The sequence below is a fragment of the Pteropus medius genome, unplaced genomic scaffold, assembly GCF_902729225.1.
Source record: "Pteropus medius unplaced genomic scaffold, Ma_sr-lr_union100, whole genome shotgun sequence".
Lineage (NCBI taxonomy): Eukaryota > Metazoa > Chordata > Mammalia > Chiroptera > Pteropodidae > Pteropus > Pteropus medius.
This window is the reverse complement of record NW_024340692.1, coordinates 24,963,824-24,990,893: the sequence shown is the minus strand read 5'-3', so window position 1 is coordinate 24,990,893 and position 27,070 is coordinate 24,963,824. Positions and strand designations below refer to the sequence as shown.

Sequence of the window (27,070 nt, the reverse complement as noted above, 5' to 3'; positions counted from 1 at the left end):
ATCTCTAATTTAAAATTTTGTTCTATTAGTAAAGATAGTGCTGATGGAGGAGGAGTAATATACTTGGGCTTAAATATGTGCTCAAGAAGTTAGTGACTCAGAATGCTACCAAGTGACCAGATAAAGGTTGCAATAGGTGGAAAGACTAATCGATGCATCACCAGTAAAATGATCCTGCAACCAACAGTGAGTCGGCTTCCACACTGGTTTGGTGCTCTTAAAATGCTCATGTCTACTTAAAACACATAGTTTGTACCTAACTTCATGAGTTCACCATCCCAGCAATAGGAAAGAACAATGTGTTTTGAGGTGGGTAACCTCATTATTAACAGTGCGATGAGATTTGTCACATTAAAAAGTCATTTTCAGTGCCTCGACATGAGAAAAAATACAAAAATACTTCTCTGCACTAGAGAAGGAAAACGTTCTAAGTAATGCTACTCATTAGTTCTTTAACGTTTTCATAGGTTTTCTTTAGTTTTGCTTTGTTTTCATTTTTAAATATCTAATATTGAGGGTTTTAAAAAATATTAAAAATCATGTGCACTTGATGAGGAATTTAGAATCTACTGATTAATTTTTGACCCATGTCAGGTCTACTGAGCAACATTGATGTAGATACCTAGGGCTAAATAAACAAACAAACAAATCTAGGTTTAATTTTTATTTATTTATTTTTGCTTTCTTAATTAAAAAGTAGAAGTGTAGTTAATGCCCCTTCTGTTCTAATCCATCCAATTCAAGAACAAATGTTATATCCACATTCTTTCCAAGAAGGAGAATGTATTGGAATTGTCCCCTTTGATTTTCAAAATGTTAGATTCAACTCTATTCGTATAAAAATGATACTAGATTTCCCTTTGCCAACTCAAACATATTTTTCAACATATCTGGTGCAAAGCCGTGCTGAAGTAAATCTCTAGGCCCAAGATGGAGTCATTCCTGCCAGGGGTTCCATGTCAGCAAACTGAAACTGAGATAACTTTTCTGTCCCTGTAAGTGCTCTGCTTGACAAGAAATATAGTATATCGACTCAGTCAACCCCAAATGCCAAGCCAGCTCTCGGCTTTTATACTCACATCCTACTTCCTTACTTATTTTCCCTTTTTCTCTTCCTTGTTCCTTATCCTTTATCTTATAAAACTTCTTGCCTTCTGCCCCATTATGCAGTTTCTCCATCCTTGGAAATGAAGACTGCTTGCTTAGTGAAGTGTTAAACTCTGTTATTAACTAAATTGTCTTCTAATTTAATCATTTTAACAGCTGATTATGTCGTCTTATTTGAACCACTTCAAAAGCTCTCAGAGTCTATAAGATATAAGTTCTTGATGGTCTCTCTAAATTCCTGTCTTTGCAGTCTCACTTAATGATCCTTACTCTACAGACTATCCACTCAGTTCTTCCTTGAGCATACTCGTATAACCTCTGGATCTTTGTTCTCTCTTCCTGGAATGCCCATTCCACCCCTTTGCCTGCTGTGGATTTTATTTAGCCTTCAAACCACTGTTCAAAGTTCCCTTTCATACAGTGTCCCTGTCTCTTTCAGGTAACATCAGACACTATTTTCTCTGTGTCCCCATAGCACCTTATCCTGATCTCTGTTTCATGCAGTATGTTTTAATTAGTTTACCGGTGCTGTTCTTTTGTACAACTTTGAACTCCTTGAGGTTTGAGATTGTGTCTTGTTCAGCTTAATCTCATAATGGCTCACAAAGGAGATGCTCGATGTATATCTATTGACCAAAAGAAATTCTATGTTCTTCCAAAATTAAGCCTTTCTCTGAGAATGTTATAGAATGTTCAGTCTATTTTTTATATTCTTTAATTATTTGCACCATTCGTACATTTTTCTAAGAACTCTCAAACCCATTTGTTGAGTATTGTCTCTGTGTATAAACTGCTTAGTTTTTCCAAGCTGCCCATGTGAAGACCAAGGGTCTTTGTGCCTCTACAGAAAGTCCTGAAGCAGAAACAGAGAAATAAATGCCCAGCCAAATGCTTGAAGTGAGATAAAAAGTACACGCTGCACCACAATCAAATCGTCAGAACCATGTGCAGTAGAGCAACGCAAACATCCTCTGCAGCTTCTATTTCTAGCTTGTTAGAGGTTTTATCAAGAAGGAATGCCACATTTTATCATGATTTTCCCCACATCTTTTTAATTCACTAATATGATTATTTGCATTAATTGATTTGCTAACGTTAAACAAACTTCTCAATGCTGGGATAAAACCGCATCCATTCTGATGGATTCATGTTTTTATGTATTGCTAGATTCGATGTGCTAATCTTATGTTTAGAATTTATATAATATATGCAACTAAATTCAGCAAAATGTTTCCTCTTTCTTATACTCTTGTCATCAAGATATGATATCAATTTTACTCTAGCTTCATAAAATGAATTGATGATTGTTCCATTTTTCTTTTAACTATCTGAAAGAGATTGTAGAAGAATGGAATTATTCAGCTCTTTAAATATTTGTTTAAACTTGCTAGTAAAACTCCTAGACATGAAATTCTCAGTAAGAAGACTAATAATACTGGATTTTTGTTAATGGATATAAGAGTAATCTGGTTTTTACTTCTTCTTAATCCAATTATGATAAGCTATGTTTTTATAGGAACTTATCCATTTCATTGAAGTTTTCAAATTTGTAGTTTTTTAAAATAATATTCTCTTATTATTTTGAATCTTTTCTATTTTTATAGTTCTGTCTTGCTTCTGTTCTGTTACTTTTTTATTCTTTTTCTTGATTAGTCTCACCACGAGTTTGTCTATTTTATTAAACTTCAGGACAATCAACATTTGCATTGCTCTTGTTTATTGTACCTATTTTCTATTTCATTGATTTCTACTTTTAATTTTTGTTTTTCTATTCTTTTAATTTCTTTGCATTTATTATTTTGATTCATTTAAACTTTTTAAATGATACACTTAACTCCTAATTTTTAGCCTTTCTACTTTTCTCCATAATATCATGTAAGGCTATGCACTTATCTATAAATAATGCTCTACATGCATCCCATATATATAAATGTGTGGTATTTTCATTTTCATTCCATTAAATATTCTGTTATCAGATTATGATTTCTTTTTTGATATATGAGTTATTTAGCTATATTTGGGCAACTTCCAAACAAATGGATTTTTTCTAACTATCTCTTGTGTTGCTTTCTAACATAATTATATCATGGTCCTAGAACACAAACCCTTGGATTTCTTGAGATTATTCTTTTTTGGCCCAATATGAGTTTAATTTTTATAGGTGTTTTGAGTCTGTGTTTTATGAGTATGCATTCTACAGATGTTGTATACATATCCTTCTGTTCAAGTTTATAGATCATGTTCAAATATTCAGTAATTTTATTAATCATTTCTCATATGGCTATCAGTTACTAGCAAAATTATGTTAAAAATCTCCCAGTATGATTGTGGATTAGTATATTTCTCATATAATTCTGACAATTTTTACTGTGTATATTTTTGAGACTGTATTACTAGGGACATAAAAATTTTTAATTGTCATGTTTTCCTGGAAGATTTAAAATTATATTTTTGTTGTAATCCTCTTTATTTATATTATTTTTTTGCTTTCAGATCTCTTTTGTCTAATGTAAACAGTATTCGTCTGATATATCTTTTTTCCAAATATTGAGTTTCAACCTTATCGAGTTCTTTTATGTTAGGTATATTCATCTTTTTGAGGTTGTTGTGTTGCCCTTCCCATATTTCTTCTTCTTTTTTGTAACACTAATGACATGGTTGGAAATTCAGAAGCATTGAATATCAGGCCATGTTGAGAATGGGAGCCTTGTGGACTGGATTGTGCAGCCGCAGCTGAAAGAATCTGGATTCCCAACCACTATGAAGCCACCTTTCTACTCTTTTATATCTAGCTTTGGATGTAAGCCACCAATAGCGGTTTTCTCCAATATGCAACTGAGTTTAATCTTAACTGATACTCAGACATATAACCTGTGGAGAAGCTAAGATGAATTAACTTTACATTGCTCACATAAATTTAATATCCGATTATAAACAATATATTTTTATGTACAGAGAACCTAAATTTGTGCTTATCTTAATAACATAGAATTTTTTTATTTAATATTTCCTCAATACATTTTTAGATGAGATATTATGTTAGTTCAAATTAGATATTGGTTACTATATCAGAAAATTTATCTCGAAGGTGATGCCGTTCTAGCTGAGCTTTGAATAAAAGGTAGGATTAAGACATGAAAAAAAAAGGAGAGAAATATTACAGTTATGGAGAAAATGAGGGGGAAAAGACTCAGAAGAAGAAAGTGAAAGATCTGTGTTAGTAATGACTTTTCAAAATTTAGGAATATTTAAAGAAAGATGGTGGATATATCTTGGGTAAAGTGGCTTAAATTTAAATTGTTAAGATTCTTGAATTCTAAGCATATGAAATTTTCTTGTTTGGAATGAAATTTGTTGTACTGAGAAAGGCAAAATAATCTTGAAATTTGAAGAACTGGTTTAAAGTCATGTTTATTTCAAAATATTTGATTTAGAGAAGTCATTAGTTTCTTGGAGTCTCGATTTTTTTCTTACAAAAAGACATTTTAATAATATCTACATAAAATTGGACAATGTATATGTAATCACTTCCAAAAATATTGAAGGATTACAGAAATGTCAACCATTGTATTCATTAGATAAGACCTTTAAAGGTCCATTGTATAGTAAAGGAGACAGACAAGGAACTGGGTCATTTAAAATAGTGTGGCAAGTGCTACAATAGATGTTTATCCAAATTGTGCACACATATACAGAGGAAGAACTCTTAAAAGAGTGTGGTAGAATTGGCATAGACTATTCTAAATATGGAACTGACATTAGAAGTCCGGATCATAAATAGTGAAGGTAGTATCACTGGGCTATGATAATAGTGGTGATACACTCATTCATCCATTTACTTTTTGCTACAAATAGTGAGTGAACACTTGCTATATGACAAGCATTCTTCTAGATGCTATAGATAGGGTGATAAGCAAATAAAGTCTCCATCCTCTTAGTACTTATAATTTGTGGAGGGAGATGGAAAATAAATAGATGCACATACAATAAAATTAGCAGTGATAAGTAAAAGCAAGAAGAAAATCTGAGAAGGGGATGGAAAATGGGAAGATCACTTATTTTAGGTAAGGAAATCAGGGAAGATCTCACATAGAAGAGACTGAATAAAATAAATAAGCAAGCCACATTGGAAGAGGATGTGCAACTCACAAATAAGGAACAGGTGAAGCAAAAGTCTGACAGCAGAATGAACAAGACATTGTAGAGGACCAGGAGAAAGACCAGAATGAACCGAGAGAGTAAGAGGAAAATGGCAGGAAGTTCTAAGAGGTGACTTACGCTGGTTCATGAAATGGTATTTTTCACATTAAGATATTTGAATTTTAGTCTCACTGTGATGGTTAGTCACTAGAGAGATTTGAGAAAAAGGAGTGATAAGATCTGACTTGATTTAGGAAAAGATCACTTTGTTTTCTATGTGTAGAATGGATTAGGGAGAGCAAGAGGACACAGGACCAGATAGGAGATGTTGGAAGTACTTAGGTGAGATACCGTGGTTAGAATAGGGTAGTAGCTACTATCATAGTAGTAGAAGTGGTCATATTCTCAGGATCATGATGAATATACTAGAAACAATACATGAAGATAAGATCATGTTAATGAGTTGCAAGGCTTTAGAAACCTAAATTGTAGTAATCTATAAGAATTACAATTCAATGCCCTGAGGCCTAGATTTGGCTTACAGGTGAGTTTTCTTTAGTTAATATTACTATATGTTTAATTAATTAGCTGCCATTATTTAAAAACCAGGATGTTTCACCTGAAAAATTTGCAATTGCTGTTTCTTTCTGAAAAATCAAAACATTTTACAACTATACCTACCCCTATGTTCCAAAATGTTTCACCATGGCTACCATTGATGATGTCATCAGAGGCTGCCTCTTTGGATGGGGCACACACTATGTACAGGGCTTCATTTCTTTTGTTAAACTTTTATTCCCTGCAGATATTTGAGTTTTTGACCCCTGACCTAGACCATGTAGGACAGCAGACAGTCAAATCCACATACAACTCTATTCTTTGCTTACTTCAGAGGTTTTCAATGAAACTCTAGGCATCTGTTAATATGAAACCTCATTTTTGCTTTTTACCTGTCTTATGTACTAGGTTCCTTCTAAAATTTAATTTAACATAAAAATGGTTTCTAAAAAAATTCCTTCTTTCTCAACTGATCATATTTCTCAGTAGGACAGACACTAGTATTCATTTTTTGAAATTTTCAAGAATCCCAGCATGTTTGCTATTTCTTTTTCATTCACAATCACTGTTGCGCAGAACACGTGGGAATTAGAACTTGGAGAGTATATACTCTGTCTGGTAGAGGGGACCCAAATCAACATGTTGAGACAAGGAAAGACTAATTAGATTTTTAAATCAAGATTTAAACTTCAAGACATATGCTATGTGGTTAGGAGACCATAACGGATGGGAAAAGTCCAGGAGTCCAGGGAGAGAAGATATAGCCTCATTTATAATTTGGCAGGAAAAACTACTCTAGCCATGAACAGTTCCCAGGGTTGGAGGGCTGCACATCCAGACTTTCCAGCCTGAATGACACTGGGAGCATTCAAAGTTCCTGGCTGACAGTGCGCCTTCGTGAACTACTTGGGCAGAACTTCATTGCTAGGATTTAAAGAATCTTGGAAGACTAAAAACAGCTACATATTTTCTATTTGCAAGCACAGTCAGGATGGGGTACACAGAACTTGGTAGGTGTCCACAATCTAGTTTCTAAGAAATGAGGGTGATAATGTCACCTGTGACATCATTACAATAGTTGGAAGAAAAACACCTGAGAGGCTTGTGTTCTCTCCATGATGAGTTGGTCTTAAAAAAAAGTTAAGGGTTTCAACAAACTCAAACTCTTCTTGTGTCAAACTGCCTAATTTCTCTCTATTAAAATCTTTAACATTTTCATCTACAAGTATATGTGATTTTTAAAAAAGTACATTAAAGCACAAAAAGTAGTTTTTTTGGTGAGACCTAAATCAATGTTCCCTACTGAAAAATCATATCTTGGTGGGGCAGGGTAGTCTTTACTGAGAGATGAATCATTTTGCTTTTTGATCATGTGAACGTTTCTGATCCTTCTGCAACCAAGTACAAAAAGAGAGGATATTTTTAATGAAGAAACATGGAGACTGTAGGATTTCCTTTTGCTAACTGCCCCTTTATCAGTCAGAGACAGACAGCCTCATGGAGCGATGTAATCAGCCTTTAAAACAGATGCTGAGGAAACTCATTGAAGTAGAGCAAAAAGATTAGGATGAGTGATTGCCCTATCTCTAGCTTCCTATAGAGAAGTTCCTAACACATTTATAAATTATTATATGAACAGTTGCATAGGAGATTATTCCACATGAAATCATTTGGCAGGTAAAAGGAAACAGCTCAGTAAATATCAAAAGGACATTTTCATGCTAAAAATGAACAGAGACCGTACAAAAAGCTTCCTGGGATTATCCTGTGATGCCAAGGCATGAGGACAAGTACAATATGTTAACCAGGCTCAAACTATATACCCCAAACCCTAAAGTAATTGTTTTGAGGCCAGGTCAAGTTATTGAAGCTATCTATTAGGGGACACTTCAACTTGATGTTCTAGAACAGTGACATAGCTTAGTTAGAAAAAATTGGCGCTGCATTGATGTGGGAAACAAGCACACACATGCTCAAGTGAATAAACTGGGTCTCTTTCATGCTGAGTGGTGCCTAATCGGTGAACTGGAAATGTTCTATTTTTTTTTCCCTTATGAATATAACATAGTATACCCTCCTTTATTCACTCTTTTATATTTTTGTTGTTTATGATTTCTATTTTTAAAGGGAGATGATCTGCCATTAGAAGAGAAATACCTGAAGCTATTTGAACCACAGTTGTGCTAATTTACCTATCTTGACTACACAAATATTCTCAGGTCAAACCTGTTAAGTTTTTCCTGACTGTTCAATAGCATTGGCCCTTCTGAGCTCAGGGGCCTTATGGGCCCAAGGTGTTATTTTATTAATTTACATTTCCTGCATGCAATTAGAGAAAAATTTTCATGGTCAGTATTGAGAAAAATATTACAGTCTAATAAAACCCTCTAACTAGAATAAAACACATTAACTAGAAAAACTAGAATCCTTACAATGTGAAAATTAAACAAGGATGTATCATTGTTGCTTTAAGGCGCATTTATTTTCTGATGAATTTGAATGCCTCTTTTCAGATGTTTACTAGCCATATGTATTTCCTTAGTAAATGTCTGTGATATTTTTTAATGGCAAATTTACATATGGTAAAATTGCATGTGCCAAAGGAAAACACTAAGTGAAAAATAATTATATTCTTAAAAGATTAGAAAAAATATAATTTGACACTATGTTGCTTTCCCTTCCTATTTTTCTGAAGTTCTCTCATCATGTTACAGTGAAGCAGAATCAGGCCGTCTATATTTGTTTCTCCGTTATACTTTACATACCTAAGTATTTAATAGAAACTATACTTGATGATTACGTATATCATTTCTGGAAAGTTTCTGAAATGTTGGAGTAGCAACCTTAAATGTAAACTGGCAGAACTCAGTCCCATACATTGATTATATATCATGATGTAAACTGCACTTTATTTGACCATGGAATTTTCTGAGCACTTAAAGTTCCTGTCGGCAGCAAATAAAGTTCACAAAATAAAAGAAAAACTTATTTTTTTATCATTACAAATTTTTATTTTCTTAAAAATAAACTTGGAAGATCAAAATGGAAACAAAAGAATAAAAAATAAACAATAATGGTATAATCCAGAGAAAAACCGTTAACATTTAACATCGTATTTTATTTATATAATCTTGTAATACTAAAAATTCCTCAAATAAAAATTTAAATGGCTGCATAATATCTGTTTGTATATATAACAGTTAATTTTATCTTTTTCCTATTAATTTTCATGGAATATTTTGGTTTTCTTATTATAACTAATAATATAATAAACACCTTCATATATAAATATTTTTATTCTCTGATATATTTTTAGGAAAAAACTCTTTAACATGAGTTATAGATTATGGACATTTTTAGTACTCACTAATATTTTGAAAATCTGTAGTCCAGAAACTATACAAACATTACTACCCTCCATCAGTGTCTCTGAGGCATACTATACAACACCCTTTCAAATATGAAAATATAAAAAATAATACATTATGGTCTTAAAGTTCACTTTTTTATTTCATAATGAATCTGAATTTTTTCTGTGTTCATTAGCTATTTGTATTCTATTGGTGGATTGCCTGTTTATACTTTAATGGACACATAGTTTTCATCTGTGCAGCGTATTTTTGGGAGGAGACTTTTCCCTCCTTTAATCCATAGAAATCTGTGGTGTAGTTCCAGTCAGCCCGACCTCCTCCCATTTTCAGACCTGATGCCCGCGCCATCCTTGCCCACTGAATAACCATATGTTGCAACATTTTTAAAGAAGTTTTATAAATACTAACATATCTATAAATCTTGTCAATTAAGTACTTACTAGTATCTTCATTTAACAAATGAAAAAACTGAGGCACAGAGATTAAGTAATTGCTGGAGTCCCACTACGGGTAAAAACTGACCAAGAATGCAAACCAAGATAACCTGGCCAGCATTCATGGTCTTAATCACTACACTCTGCCTTTTCTTACAATATAATACTCAGGTCAGAATGATGAAAGATAATAGATAATGAAGGATGTATATGAAACTAGTGATGGTTAAGAAAAACCAACAAATAACAGCCTGATCACACCTGTGAATCTCTTTAAATGCAATTGCTGTATTAGTTTAGGTGTTATACTTAGCCTTGCCCTAACTCTGCCTCTATATCCTGTGAAGTTGGAAAAATCTGTTGATGCCTCAGAGTGTAAGAAGGAATTAAGTGATATGCTTCAGGAAGCCCTTTCATTTTAAGTAACGTATCATTTCAAGGGAATTAAAGCATCAGAGATATTCACGTATTTCTCCCAATTCAAAATGACATTTTAATTTTCCTGATATCATTATGTTGTAAAAACCACATACTTTTTTACCAATCTTTTTTATTCTGGAATGTGAATTTGCCTTATAAAAAGTACGGCTTCTTGAACTAAAGGAAATAGGTACAAGGATTGGGATAACACCTGTCTCAGGAAGGCATTACTATCAAAGACTGAAATCTGTCTGGATTTTTTCTTCTACTTTTATTTTTACCCTTCCCTACTTAAAGGCTTTCTTCTGTTCTTTCTTCAGAGCAGCTGTTGCTTTTCTCTGGTAAAGACTAAAGATGGTAGAAGAGGTCTATTCCCCAGCTAGTAGATTATGTATTTATCTGAAGTCTCCTTCCCTCTATCAGTTTGTCTTTCTCTCTCTCTTCCTCTCTACCAACTATGAATTCCAGGAAAAGGGATTCTCACTGACCCAAGTCAATTCGGACTAATCATTTAGGACCATTAGGTGGAGCACAGTTTGCCATTGTGGATAGGTGTGGGAAGGCTGAAGGATTTTGTAGACTGGAAAGATACTCCCAACAGTATCAACTTAAAAAAAAAAAAGGAAAAAACAACAACAACATTATTTTAAAGTCAAAGCCAAAGTAGGTCAAAGTTTCTGGTATCCTGCTACTGTTCTTACTTGGCCACTGCCTGTTCTTTATTCCTAGTTCTGATTTTATTCCTTATAGTCATTTAATTTATTTATTATTTAATTTTTCAATTACCATTGACATACAATAGCGTATTAATTTTAGGTGCACAACATAGTAATTAGACATTGATATAACTTACAAAATGATCCCTCTGATAAATCTAGTACCACCTGACACCATACAGATTTATAACAATGTTGTTGACTATATTTCTTATGCTATACTTTACATCCCTATGACTATTTTTATAACTAGCAATTTGTGTTTCTTACTCCCATCACCTTTTTCATCCACCCCATTAATCCCTCACCCATCTGGCAACCATCAATTTGTTCTCCGTATCTATGAATTTATGGCATGCAACAACCCATGACTGTTTTTTCAGGAGTAAAAGTTAAAATCTATTCTTTTGCCATGCAGAATAAAAAATAATAATAAAGATGAAGAAAAAGAGTAGGTGGTAAAATTCCAAATATTTTTCCTTTTAATCTATATATTTATTTTTTTAATCTAGGATTTTAAATTTTTCATTTTTTTCATTATATTGACATAACCAAAATTTCTCCATGTCAAATCGTACTAATATAACTTTAAGTTAAAATTATGAATTACATTATAACATCTATTTCTTATTCATTTATTTAAGAAAATCTCCATAAGAATAGTCTCTAAATGTTCCTATTTAACAGATTCTAACAGCTTCAGAATTTCTTGTTCACAAACATTTCTCTCTCTCTCTCTCTCTCTCTCTGGTTTTAAAACATGGTTCCCTTCACTATAGTTTTATTTCCCAGAGAGTTATGAATTACTTATATTCTCAAGGACTTTACTGCACATCTCTGTTTTGTAAAAAGGAACATGGCCACCTTTGCAGAACATTAACAAAAATCCAAAACCTTTTTTTTACATACTGGCATTCAGTGAAATTTCTTTTATGTAACATAGCCAAGCAGGACTGGCTATAGTGTAAAATGAAAATGCAGGACCCTAGAATTTCAAGATGATGACAGTGGAGCATTAAACCAAGCACAGGGCCCTTCTATTTACAGATTCTGTGTGATTGCACAGGTTGCATGCCCATGACACCAGCCCTGCAGCAGAGTATCAGATGAGCCAGACAATCAACTATTAGGCTTCATCAAGTTATCCTCACAATAAATGAACAGAACTAGTTCTTTTTAAATGAGAAGTCTAATTTTATTATCAGAAATAATCCGTTGTAAAATATAACTTGCAGAATATGATATTTATATATAATTTGTGAATGAATAGTTTAACCAGATCTGCTAAGTTTAGAGTTTATACGACTGTGTAGTTCTTGTGTTACATAATATTTACTTCTAGTGTTATTGTTTTCTTTTAGACTTATTAATGAAAATAAATCTATTATCATGGAATTGGGGTAGAAAGAATGCTCCATTAAAATAAACTATTTTGATAAGGAGATATTATTTTATTTCTTATTATTCTACAAATTCAAAAAGCAAAGTTCTATAATAGTTTCTTAGGCATATTTCTAGTCTAGGAGAGAAGCAAAATTCTTTTAATTCAGGTCTCAAAACAGATTTAGGAACTGTAATGCCTAGAGATACCTCACCAAAGCAATTTATCTGTAGAAGCAAATATGCAAATGTAATAACATATTTGAAGTTAGTAATCAGATGTAGATTTAATACTACAAGCTAAGAACTAAATCCTTATCCTGATTGGTAGTTCTTATCTGTAAGATGTGGAGGAAAGGTTGATACAGTAACTCTAGGCTTTCAGTGGGTGTAAATTACACGTCAAGTAACAGTGCCCCAATCCTCTGATAAGGAGAGTGAGACTGCTTAGATAAGAAAGGGAGAAGGCAGATAAGGGGAAGCAAATAAGAGGAGAAAAGAACACAAGAGACTTAAACCACCATGCTGAGGTTTTCTGTGTAAATACCATGCCATTTAATTTCTGAGAAAGGCAAGACACTGGAATAATGAATCCTAGAAAAGCACACAAGTGGGTAGCCAGAGATCTGGGTTTTAATTCAAGTGCTTTTATTACTTATCAGTATGTCCTTGTGTCAACTTTCTATTTACCTCTGCTTCATTTTCCTTTTCTGCAAAGGGAAGAATTTAGAGTAGAAAAATTTCAAGACTTTGATAGTTCTAAATTTATGTATCTAGTTCTCATAAAAGTTAAATCATTTTGTAGCAACAGTTCCTGGCTTTTCTTAGCTCTTTCCCTGAGAAATCCATTGACATCTGTTTTATACAACATTCACTGATTGCCTGTTTTATCCAGATACAGAGTGCTAAGTCCTGGGCATGCTGTGGCAATTCACCATAAGCCTTGTGGTACCATGTCTACATAAGATCAGTGAAACATTCTTCTTCACATTAAAATAGAAGAGATTTAATTTTCCCCATTTATCTACTGATACTACTCAAAAACAGAAAAGGTACTGATCATCGGTATTATAACTAATATATAAGGTATCCTATCTGTATGTTTTAAAAAAATATATATGGAAATTCAGATTAAGTGCTAGGATCTGCTATTTGCTCCCTAAGGTCAAAGAATGTATTCACGTTCTTTAACATTTGAACTTGACTAAGTGAAAGCAGTATGCTGTTTAAGAAATAATGATATAGCCTTCTGAATGAAACTGAAAAGGGTGATAAATTTAGAGGACAAAAGTGGATTCTATAACTAGATAGTCAATTAAACTGGCGAAGTAGGTAACCACAAAAAGTAGGAAATTGAGTCCTTGAATTTCAAAACTAGGTGCCTCTTCAAAGTTAATTACTCTATTTTAATCTTTTTGTTTTATGGATGAGAAAACTGATATCCAGAGAAGTTATATTTCTGAGTTAAGGTCATCCAGCTGGTAAGTGTGAGCACCAGTATTTTAAGTGAGATCTGTCCCCTCTACCACAGGTACTTCTTCAAGTAGGTAACTCAATATTATAGAGACATACATATTAATGTAAGCTTGACATATGATGTCACAGGAGAAGTCTTAAAACGGTATGTGTGCAAGACATGGATGAATAAAAAAAGCTACCTTGATTGAAAATCTTGTTCAAAACATCTAAGAGGAAGTAGTTTCTGCTTCATAATCAAGATTGGTTCCTAGAATAGCATAAGACCATGTATGGAATGAGAAGGATGAATTTTAGAGTTCTTGTCCTATTAACTAATGGGGCAGTAAAACCTTGTTAAGATTATTTATTCCTAATGTCCCTTAGAAGATCTAGAAATTTATTTTTTCTAAATTCTTATATTCTCTCTGAAACTTTAAGTCTAACAGTTGAAAAGAAAAGTCTAACAATGTTGAATAAAAAGTCTAACAATGATGCAAATAAATATATTTACCAATTAAATAATATGATTGTTTTAATTCCAGATTACTCTCTAAAAAGGTCTAGAAAGCAATGTTATATATAATGCTGATATGGGCTATGAGATATAGGGAGATAAATCTATCACTATTTGGGACTCAGAAATTATGCACTATTCTTTTTTATTCATTATATTTCTAAATATAGTATTTCTAAGAGCACAGCTAACAAAATAAAAGGAAAAAATCAGGGAAAACTTGAATTTATGCTAATTAATTATTCATCGATAAGATACTCTGGAGAGAAGAACCAAAGGAGTATAAAAGATAAAACTGGATTCTGCACCCTGGGTCAGAAATGTTAACCTAGAGTAAAAGCTTCAACTCACTTTTCTTTTTTAGTTATAGATAAGGTCGTGGAAACCACTTCAAATATTCCTCAGAACACTGTAGATGTTGTTGACCAAAGCTATCATGAGGGGAAGATGATATGGAGAATAAAGGGCATATTCCTGTTTGCTCTCTTCATAAGAAAGAATTATATAGACCTAGGAGATGGAATGTGTATTGCTGTGGCACAGTAGAACACAGCCAATTACTTCCAAGCTGGAGCAGCCCTAAATGACAAAAATAGTTTGTTCTAGCTGCGATTTTTGGTTTCAGGAGTCAAATCTTTGACATCATATGCTATGGGCCTTGTTGCTATGCTTGTAAAGCATAAAATGTGAGAACTGAAATATATTTAGGGGATTATATTGTCCTGCCTGTTTTTTATTTTACAGTGTAGAAAATTGAGGCCCAGTAACATAATGTATCATATTCCAGGTCATATAGCTCATCAACTATTGTATCTAAATTAAAATTCAGTTAAGTGCTATGACAGGCTGAATAAAGGCTCCCAAGAATATATATGTCCTATTTTCCAGATCCTGGGAATATTTTACCTTACATGGTAAAAGGAAACTCGCATAAATTATTAAGTTGAAGATCTTGAAATGGAAAGGTTATCCTGGATTATTCAGGTAAATCCAAGGTAATAGAGCCCTTGTAAGAGGAAGGCAGTAGAAATAGTTAGTAGTAGGAGATGTAACAATGCAACTGGAGTGATTTAAAGAAGACACCCTGAGCCAAGGAATGCAGACTGGTTCTAGAAGCTGAAAAGGATTCTCCCCAAAAGCTTCAAGAATGAATGCATCCCTGACAACACCTTGATTTTAGATTTCTAAACTTCATAACTATAAGAGAATAAATTCACATTGTTTTACCCCACTAAGTTTGTAGTAATAGAAAACTAATACAGAGATTCTTTCTAAAACATCATGCTACTATCATATGCTGTCCGTGCTATATATTGCAATGTTTTTAAATATCTTACTTTCTGTCTTCCCAGATATTCAGATGTCCTTAAAGACAGACACAGTATGTTCTTTATCATTATATATTCTACACCGTTAGAATTGAATAAGACTTTGTAGATGTTGAATAGATGAAAAAATGACCATAACACTGACACTTACTAAAATATACCTAAGTTCTACTCATAAGATGGATTTGTCAGTCATTCAATAAATATTTTATGGAGAGCTTTCTATGTGTGCGGCGCTGTGATAAGTACACACAACTTATAAAATCTTGGGCAGCGCATCCTTTTGTGAACATTTTAGTTGATGAAATTACATTACAAGATGATGAGCTTGACCTCAACTCAACCCAAAAAAGCATATCGATAGTTTATTAACTGGTATTATGTTGTGATTTAAATCTCAAGAGGACCAAATGGAATGCAAGTGGGACAGTTCCTCAAAGGAAATCCGTTTCATACCTTGGCTGCCCAAATCATATCTACCCTTTTCCCTTTGCATAGTTTTAAGAATGTTCCTGACAAACTTAGTAAAACTATTCCGAATAAAATGGAAACTTTCTTCTTTTTAGAAGGAAATAAGCAAAATCATGTCCATTTTTCTATCCAGACCTAAAAATACCTTATTTCTGGGAAATATTCTTAGACCTGAATGTTGCTCTTCATGACCCTGAACCTAGACTATAATGAAAAATTTGACCATGCCTACATGTGTAAAATACAAAGGTAAAGCAAAAAGAGGAAATCTGCCATTAAATTCTTACCATTGGATAAAGGGAAGAAGGTAAAAAAGCACACTGTTGGGCAAGAAAAAAGAACTTCTTGTTCTTGTCATGGCATAGATTTCCAAATCAGTTTGACCGTATGTGGTTCCTCTAATTGAGAAAAGATTGTCATCTTTGAAGGAAGCATAGGGGAGAAATTTTTTCTGCACTGGGGTCTGTACTATTCTATTAACCAACAGTTTTGGCAATTGGTCGCCTAGGGGTTGTTGTCCAGCTTTAAAATCACAGGTCCCTACTTGTTACTCACTAGAAAAGTAAACTAATTGTTTGATTTCAGAGGATTACATGCTAAAAATTATATTGACTCAGAGTCTTTGGACTTGACTCAGACCTTAGGCTGAGTTTGATCTCCTAGTATCTTAAAGTTGTCCATGACTGGAATCCAATCAAACTTACTTAGATATAAATGGAATTTGCTGGTTTGAATAATTGGGAAGTCTGAGGAGAAGCTGGCTCCCTGTAGGTCTGGTTATCAAAAAATGTTATCAAGTCACTTACTCTTCCTCTCTTTATCCCAAATTTTTTCTTGTCCCATCTAATTTTTTTTTATGTAAGTATTTTCTCAATGTAGTAAGAAAGGTGGCTGCTAGTAGGCCCTAATCTCACCTTCTCAGGTCTCTTTTTCAATCCCAGAAAAAAAGCAGTTTCTTATTTTTCCAAACCTTTGTATATAAAACTAAGAAGGATGTCTTGCTGATCTTATCTGATTCTTGTGTCCACCCCTGTGAGCAGGGCTGGCAGAGTACTGTAAATGAGATGTGCTTCTTTAAAAGAAATTGGCATGCTGAGAAGGAGAGAGAGAGAGAGAGAGAGAGAGAGAGAGAGAAAGAGAGAGAAGACAGAGGAGGAGAAGGCAGAGACAGATAGGGAATATAATCTTTTTTGAATGTGGCCTCTAACAGAGTTGTTAAAACATGAAGATACAAAACTATTTTATGAATTTATGATCATATATGTATAGACTGAGGTTGCCCCCAAAAGAATTCTATTTGAAGTGGTTCTTGAAGATGCTCCATGGTAGGTTGCGTGTTTGAATTTTAGTCCCATCAGCTGACTGTAGTCTTAGCATATGAAATCAGGTGCGGAAAATTAGAGTCTTGGGCCTTGTATTTAGATCCTAGCATCTCATCTGTCCTAGGTATGTCCTACAACCGCATTGGGAAGTAGTATTGCAGAGTGGTTAAGAGCGCAGACTCTGGAGCTGAACTAACTGGGCTCAAGTTCCAGCTTCACCATTTACTAGTTTTTATAACCTTGAGCAAGTTACTTAACTATCCTTGTGACTATAAAATGGGGGTGACATTAGCGTCGATGTAGGTTTGTTATGAGGATTGTCTACAATAATACATGCAAAGCTCTTAGAATGCCTGACCTATACATATAATTGCCATATGTAAAATGTAAATAATATTCTACTTGAGATCTTTTGCATGTAATAGAGTCAAAAATAATATTTCAAAACATATCTAAACTCTAGGCAAAACTATCACAATGTTTTATAGGTAAAAATAAATCAATAAGTGGATACAAAGTTTTGGGATAGGTCCTTATACTTTAAGGGTTGTCTACCAAAACCTTTGTTAAAGTAGTAAATAATGACTGCACCTGAAGTGTAACAAAGTGGTATAAGTTAAAATTCCCAGGAAGTGTTTTGTATGTGCTGAATACTTAATGAATGAAAGATAGACTTGAATTTGTTCCTTAAGCAATCTTACCTGGAGTAACTCACAAACACAGGGGATGTTGCATTACTGGCCTTTTGGCCTGGATTGGTGGGGTGGGGGGGACACTTAAAAGCTGCATTAAGGTATTCAGGTTAGTATTCCAACTTGACAACAAGTGCTCCAAAATTCACTTAATTGACTATGTAATTAAATATTCTTATATTCTTTTTGACTCTACCAAGCATAACTCAAAATTAGTCTTATGTTGCAATGATGATTTTTAAAAATTGCATTGTTTCTAACACATATTTTTAAAGTAGTTACAATAAGTAAGGGATGTTTATTAAAAATTTGGTCTTTTCCTACACATTGAAGTTTTGTAACCTACTCATAATGCTCTTAGGCAATTCAATGAAATAATTTAAATAAAATATTATAGCATCATGTGTCATTAATAGGCTAGTAGTATGTTATTTTATTAACAAGTTTTTATTATTAGGAGTAATAAAAACTGATGTATTATCACCTAGTCACAATGGTGCTTCTTACTGTAGCCCTTTAGAAGACACATGTGCATGTATGTGGTAGTTGGTTTTAGTTTTAAAAAGCGAAAACAAATATTGACAAAAAGTTGCTTTTTATTTTAGACAGCCTTCCAAAATTCTCAGTTTAGTTAAGGGGTACATCTTTTGGAGCTGCTGGGAGTATTCAGTTTGGAACCTTAATTCATTTTTGTTTTTTAAGCAGAGATAGGGTAAAGGTGTTCCCATTTTGGCAAATGATTTAAATGTAATTATATGTAACTACTTTCGTGGACTTCTTTTTTTTTTTTCTTATCACTATCTTTCCATTTAAGAACTGTCCCTCCTTGAACTAACGTACTTGAACTAACAAACACAGGTCTAGCCCCTTCCTTATCAATTCCTTACGCAACACCACCAAGTTCGGGCTCATGAATCACACCAATTTAAATTATCCTCATTGTCTTGCGAGAGTGGTTGTTCCAAGTGGGAGCATGTGATCCACATTGGAACAAAGTCTTTTTACAGTGATTCATATAGATTCTGGGCAATAGGGTCCATCAATGAGATCAAAAGTTTTAAACTAGCCAAGCTTGGAACTTTTAGAAGCCATTGTTGTTTCTGGATACTTGCAAATGAAGTCAATATGAAGGGAGGCAGATTTGAGGTAAGTAAGTAGGTAGATAGACAGGAGGGAATGTGGAAGAAAGAAGAAAAACAAGAAGGAAGGAAGGGAGGGAGGCAGATAGAAACTAATTTGTAGCATATCTTGACCCTTTAAATCAGATAACCTCAGATAACTGAGCATAACAAATATAAAAGATAACAAAGCAGATAACTGGAATATCCAGTAATATGAGCTAATTTACCTTAATTTGTTGAAATTCTCTCACCTAAAACAGAAAAGATTCTAAAATACTGTTTACAGAAAGCTAAAATTTACCAAAATCAAGTCTATGAGTCCCATCTCTCTTCCACAGATAGGTTTCTCAGTTATATTAGATGCGACACCAAAAACTGTGTCCACAACTGTTCACAGCTCTAATAATCTTTATCTTCTGGGATATAAACAAAATGACTCTCATTCTAATTTTACTTACATATAGTCACTGAGATGGTGAGATTGGTTCAGGAGCATCTTGCATTTGTTAATATTAGATTTTATTGTTTCATTTATCCTTATAAAACATAAGATACTCAAAATAATCTGATTTGAATTGCTGCAGTAACCACAGATTTTGCCTTAGCTCAAGAAATATGATTTATATGTATAAATATATTTGTATAAATGTTCTTGAAAAGGAGGTATAGGAAATAGTAATTGAATACTTTCACATTCAAAGTACAGCCAGAAATGGTCATATAACAAGTTTGTCAAGGGCAGTGCCTCTCAAACTTCAATATGTACACAAATCACCTTTAAACTATTAAGCTATAAATTCTGATTTACTAGATCTGGAGGGGGGCCTCAAAGTCTACATGTCTGACAAATTCCCCAGTGATGATGACACTGCTCATCATTGGTCCACATTTTGAATAGTAAGGTTCTAGGAAACTTCATCCACCCATGGAGTGTGTACCAGAGACAAAGTCTCTGGTCAGGCTCTGTAGAGCAGAAGATCCAAGGGTGATGGGTCTCATGGCATCAGTAAGTTAAAATGTTCATAAATCTTTAATATTTATAAATATTAAATATTAAGAATAGTAATATAATTAGTTGTTGATAGATCCTGAGTCCTACAGAAGAAGAAAAACAACACACTATAAAGAGTAAATTTTGCATTGCTTCTCTGACTGTTGGACACTCTAGAACTAATCAATGATTTTGTTGAGAAAGTAAGTCAGACAATTAAAAATTATACCATTGAGATCAGGAGAAGATAGAGATGTCAGGCTGAGTTACTTCTGAATATCGCCATTGTGACAGTGGACAAATTATTTTAGTGAGGAGTTCACAGTAACTACCCAAATTTTCATCCTTTGTGGAAACTTGGAAATGCTGAGCAGCTTCTATATTTAAGTGGTAAGGATGTGTGCATTAATGGAAAGCAACACATCCGTTATTACTAAGCAGTACTGATAAATATTAAAATGTGCACTTTCAATATTTTGATATTTAAAATTTTTGACTAAAAGCAGCTCTACCCTAATGGAAGTTCCAAGAAATGGAAATCTCATCCTTTGTTGTCTGATCAATATACCTTCAGCTTTTTTTATTTTCCTTTTACGAGACCTCTTGTGTAGCTTTTTTGGCAGAACTGTGTTTCATTGCTATTTGCATAGAATATAAATATTTGATTTTTACATTTACATTAAAATGATAAAAGAAATTTATCATTCAATATATAATGTTTTTTGAACTGAATTAGAACATACACATATTCTGTCTTTATATACATATTGGCTGACTGTTCCATTTTGGTTATTAATGTTTATCTTAGTCAAATCTCTGAATTGACTGCATTGATTACTAAATGCAAAACACTGAATCTTTAGAAAATAAAGCCTTAATAATTGGACTTTCAAAGTATAATAAAATTTACATGTTCCTGATAAATGAAATATTGAGACCTAGGTGTGTTGCATGGTTGGCCTGAGAAGTAATAAGTATACAAAAATAAATAGTTGTCTGAAAATTCTCTAGCATTTTTCTGACTTGGAGCATCATTTATTTTCATTTTTCAATATGTGTTTATTTTTAATATTTATTTTTTCTAATATGATGATATTACTGGGTCATATTAAAGATTAAATGAATCAAAATATATAATATGAGACTGAAAACTTGATGTACTTAGAAGTGTTTGCAAAGATTTTCCCAGCTTCTCTTTGAAGAAAGAAATATACTAATATAAATGGATAGTTTCCTGTGGAGTTATCATATTTAATGTATCTATTTTAACTTTTAGATAATTAGGAAACCTGGAGAATTTTAAGGGAAATTCTATTATCACAAGGATTTTACTGACCAACCACTCATTGATTAAACTTGTAAGTCATATCTATGGTTTAATTATCAATATGAATTACTTATTAACCAGTGTGGGTGACACTGGGTTCTCAAAATGGCCTTCCCTAAGAAGCCAGAATAAATTCTTTATTAAAAATACTGGAAATAACTGAATATTGCTATCCCAGTGTATTTTACCAGTTCCCATGCCCAAGTAATTTAAACCCCAAAAGGACATGAATAGTAACAGTGGTTAATACTTTTGTTTGTTCTCCAGCGTATATACTTGATCTGAGATAGCAAATAACCTTGGGAGTGTTGTTCCGGGTTTTTTTAATACCAGTTTGCCACATTAAAAGTGTTATCCATGGAATGTTGAATAAGTTAGTGTTTCTTTAGTTCTCTCATAACTTTCTATTTCCCAGAGATCTGAGAACAAAACAAATGTGTTGGCAATTCAACTTCCATTTATTTCTTAGATTTTCAAAATGGCATCCTTCACTAGCTAGCTTCAGGGTGCAACTGTAATAAGTAAAGGATACAATAAATTAAAATGCTCAAGAAAACAGCTTAGAGCAATATTAAAACAGCATGACAAGAATCATTAAAATAGTGAATATCCATTATATCTTGCTGCATCATTGCATATGACAATCTGGGAACATTCTTTTGCATGATTTTGTATAAGGTCAACACACAGAGAATTTATCAGTTTCTAGCAGGCAGTAAGTGCATGTTGGATTACTGAATAAATACGTAAATAAATGCTTAAACATTCAAGGACTAGAATGGGAGGGGAAAAGTTTTACATACTGCATGAGATGCCCTAAGGAAATTGAAACCCTAGTTATTAAAGGTACTAAAATATTGCTTTGTATCAGTAAATATTTTATTTCAGGTAACTTTCAATACATTAGAAAGATATACTAATTGTATTACTGATTGGAATATTTTATGTGATATATTTTATTTAAGGGAAAAATAACAGCAGTGACAATGACACATTTGTAGCAATTTATAATCTTAATCACACATATCATAGATATGAGTAAGAAAAAGCAATATTATAAAAAAAGCACAAAATATTTTGAATAAATAAATAAAATATATTATGAAGGAGAAAAAATAAAAAGCAAAGAGATTAATTTTGTCTAGGCCAATTTTAACTGAACAACCCATTTAAAATGTCATTATTTTAGGCAATAAATGTAATATATTTTAAAATTAGTGCATATATTATAGATTATTTTGAGTCTAGATAATGGCCCATTGTTCCCTTCACATAATTGGAGTACTCTCTTTCCCAATCTGTGCTCATATTCTCTCCATAGTTTATATACATTATAATACTTGCACTCTCCTTTGAAACACTCATCTACCCAGCACACTGAAAATTATTTTTCCATTGTCTAATCCAGTAGGCTACAAGCTTGATGAGCCCAGATTCATTACTTTCTTGTTCACTATATCACATGGATTAGAAAAGTCTTCAGCATATTTCTGTTCAATAGAAATTGATTGTATAACTATTTAGCTTGCTATGGAGCTCAGAGATCCTGGGGTTCCTGCATCTCATAGTGCAATAATCTCCTTGAACACTCTCTTCTCTTACAGTAAGATGCCAGGAGCATCTGAAGAGGAGAGCATCACAATGATGGGAGGAGAGGAGTGAGAACTTGAAAGAAGTGGTAGGCTCAAAATGGTAGGCTCAAAAGCTAGGAAACTTCAGATTTAAAACCAATTGAAAGGGAAGATAGAATTTCTTCTTCCTGCAGCCATTAAAAAAAATAGATAACCAAAGGAAGGAAAAGAGAAGCAAAAAGTTGTCAAAGATGCGATTCAGAAAAATCAGGTTTATTAAAGAAAACTGTCTGAACCATTATAAAATAAATTATTGGTCTACTTTCTCTAAAACAGCCATTAAAAAACTGATGTAAGTCCATCACTAGCACCCCTATCTCTCAGAATGCTGTCATGGCTATTCCTGATGTCTCCAAAGTCTTTGCTGGCACAGTGGTAGAATCGGCAGTGAATTTGTTTGAGGTGGGAAGGGCCCTCCAAAACTATAGAAAAATATGAGCGATAGAATTTAGAGGTTAAAGTTTAAGGGAGTAAATCCTCAGTCCATGTCACAAAAGCATCATAATCTATTATACCAAATTGTAGGAAGGCATATTACCAGTAAAGGGATTAAAATGTTGACTGCAGATATTCTAGAAATGAGCTATTCTTCACTTGAACTTATTAGTTCTTTAAGTATAAAATGATCCGATCTTCTCTGACCTTGTATGCAGTCTAATTCATATTTGCTTTGGTGAAACTTAAGACCTTTTAATTCAATGTGGGGCCCTTTAATTCAATTTGAGGTTTTGGACTACTAAGAAGGGGGAAGAATCATGAGCTTTGAATATCCTATTTAAGAAGGGTTGCTTTCGACAATCAGAGCTCTTCTAAGGGAGCTTTTACAGTTCCATCATTGAAGTCTCAATTTTATATGACTTAATGAAGTTGTATTTTATAACTGATTTTAGCAAGGAAAAAATAAATTTGGGTTTGCAATATTCTATCATGGATAATGCAGTGTTAGCACAAAGACTATTGGAACAGTTTGTACTTTTAAACATTTAACATTATCTTGTGGTTTTTAAAATGTGACCACGCCAAAAAAAAAAAAAAAAAAGACTGAATGAAGCAAATTTAGTAATATGGAAAGCAACTGAACTAGATTATATGTTTGAAATGTATTATAAAAATGTTCAAAATAGTTATTTACAATTTCTATTCACCCGTATAAAGAATGCATTCATTTTCATGTATTCATAAGTAGAAGCACATATCTTGACATACCTTGGTGTTCATATTTTAGAAAAACAGAGAAACAGAAACACACTTGAGCTCTTTTTATTCTTCATTGGTCTCATTTTCACATTCCTAAAGTACCTTTCAAAATGTTACCTGTGGATTTATAAAGTGGTAAACATTCAACCATAAAAAGTTGAATTTAAAAGGCTGTTTCAGCAGACACTAGCAATGCCCTATCATAACCATCAGCACTCACTCTCTAGTTTATGTCAAATGCTTCTTCTTTTAATCATCTGTGACTCTCTACTTGTGTGATTTCTCTGTGCACAAGAGCACACTCTGCTCACTCATGGGTCAGACTGGGAGTGCTGGGAAGCAGGTTGTATGGTTAACTGTTTTGATAGCAGCTTTCAAACAATGAGGAATCAGAATGTATAAATAAAAACATTTTTCTTATGCTTTAGGTGAGATTACTCTGAGTCATGTTCTATATTGTCTCCCAGAAGTCCCTGTTGGGATTGCACCTCAGTTGTCCATCTGCTTGTTAACAACTTGTTATAGGCTTTCTCCGTCTTACTACACTGCCCCGCTGCTGCCACTTCCCAGAATCAATTCCCAGCTAAACCTTTTGTGCTTGCTCACATCCTTATTTGAAACTTTGCTTCTGGCGTGAAGAATCCACAGCTCTTATGAAAAAGTGATTATCTTAAAAAAGAAAGATCGACTACAGCCATACCACCCTGAATGTGCCCGATCTCATCTGATCTTGGAAGCTAAGCAGGGTTGGGCCTGGTGAGTACTTGGATGGGAGACAAGCTACGAAGACCAGGTGCTGTAGGTATTAAAAAAAAAAAAAGTAAAGAATCTTGTGAACTTAGGGAACTGTGGAAAAGAAATAACCACAAGATGAGGAAATAGATTGAACTACCATATAAAGGAAAGAGCTGTGAAAGAAAATAGAGAAAATCTTAAATATAAAAAGAGCAAAAAGTGATATGGAGAAAACAGAAATGAAAGGCAAAGAAGATGATATAATATACTAAAAAAAAAACAGAAATGAAAGGCAAAGAAGATGATATAATATACTAAAAACAAAGCAAAACAAAACAAAACAAGAGAGCAAGTAAAATCTAAAAAAAAATTAAAAAAAAAGTGGTTGGTCACTAGTTCTTTCCACCTGTTATTTTCTTAGCATGATATTCTGGACAAGAAACTGGGTGATCTAGCTACTCAGGTTTCTGAGAGGCTGGGAGATAAGGGAAGAATAGTTTACACTCATGGTAGTCTTTGCAGAACCTAAGAATAAGCATCAAATATAAAACAGAGAGCTTGTTTTATATTTGGTTTGCTTTTGGTATCATTTCAAACCAAAAATGTGTTTAATATGTATGTCAAAAAAAAAGTAGTAGTGAGGAGTCAGTGCACAGAGAACCATGGAAGATGAACATAGGGATAGCAAATCAGAATTAATACAAGAACAGGATAGCCTAAGCAAATCCTGGAAGAACTGTTAACAAACTTCATTTGGCTTTAATTCTTGTGGAAAAGAACTGTGTCTCTTGTTTCTCCAAGACATTGGAGACTTGTTTTCCTTTTGGGTAAATACATAAGAGTAAAACTGCAGTCTTAGGGTAAGTAGATGTAATTTACCTTTTAAGACATTACCAATGAGTTTTCCAAAAGGTTATACCATTTTCTACTCCAACCAGCAAAGTCTGAGAGTTCCAGTTGCTCCAAATCTGTACCATGTTTGTTGTTGTCAGTCTTTTAATTTTAGCTATGGTAGTGGGTATAAAGTGATGTTTTGCAGTATAAATGTTAAAGATAACATTTATATGTTAAAGTAACATTTGCATATTAGAAACATTTTCATGTGTTTGTGAGCTACTTATATACCTTCTTTTATGAGTGTTTACTTAGAATATTTCTTCCTTTTCCTTATTGTTTTCCTCTTCTCTTTGGCGAGAAGATATAAGCTCTGTGATAATAAACAAATCTTTTTCACTATGTACCACAAAAAAATGTTGCTTTCAAAAGTAATCATATTGTGCCAAAAATGAGTTTTTCACTTACGTTGATACAAAACATTTTTCAGTGCAAAATAGGTTTATTGCAGATGCCCAGTGTTTTCAGTTTTTAAAAATGGTATACTAACAGAGAAATAAATTATTGCATAATTTCTAGATTCCCAGGGACATGATCCAAATAGTAGCTTTTGTTTCTTAAATCTGACAAGATAAATAAGTCTTAATTATTATCACTTTTCTATTTCTCAAATTTAACAGATAGCTTCAATATTTACCCTCAAGTTCCTGAGAGTCTCTTATTTTCTTTAATAAAGAACAAACAAGCTACCTCCTTACCATACTATCAACATTAAAAAAATTACTATAGCTATTTTAATTGTATAGTCCCTAAACATCAGATATTAGAGAAATATTAGATAAGAACTGTTACATAAAGTAAATTTTAGATAAAGTGTAATGTCAGCCTTATATATAGGTCACAGTTTTCTAACAGCTTTTCAAAAATATATCAGAATATAAAGATCTCATAAATCTCATCACATTCTAGCCAACATTGAATTTATGAAAGATCAAATTTAAATTCATGGGATTTTAAAGATCAGTTGGATCTAAAGGACACTTAAGCACCATGTTGCTCAAATATTTGACATTTGTATACCAAAGGATTTGGTAGACATATGAATCAATATTAGTAAATACATGTATTTTAAAGAAAAATAACTATAAAAATTATCTTGATATTTAAGTAACAACTTTACATGAATGAAAGGGATTATATAACTGTGCTTTTGATTCAATGAGTCACTTAGAGCCACAATCAGTCTTTAGGCCTGTGGAATATGACATAACACTAATCATGAAAAATGCATATTTTACAAACTTAAGAAATAAAGAGTAAATG

The 27,070-nt window shown here is 33.1% G+C and overlaps 1 pseudogene; it reads left to right on the top strand.

Moving 5' to 3' along the window:
• The first annotated feature begins 24,864 nt into the window (after positions 1–24,864).
• On the top strand, positions 24,865–24,983 carry LOC120599829 (uncharacterized; annotated as a pseudogene).
• Positions 24,984–27,070: the final 2,087 nt, after the last annotated feature.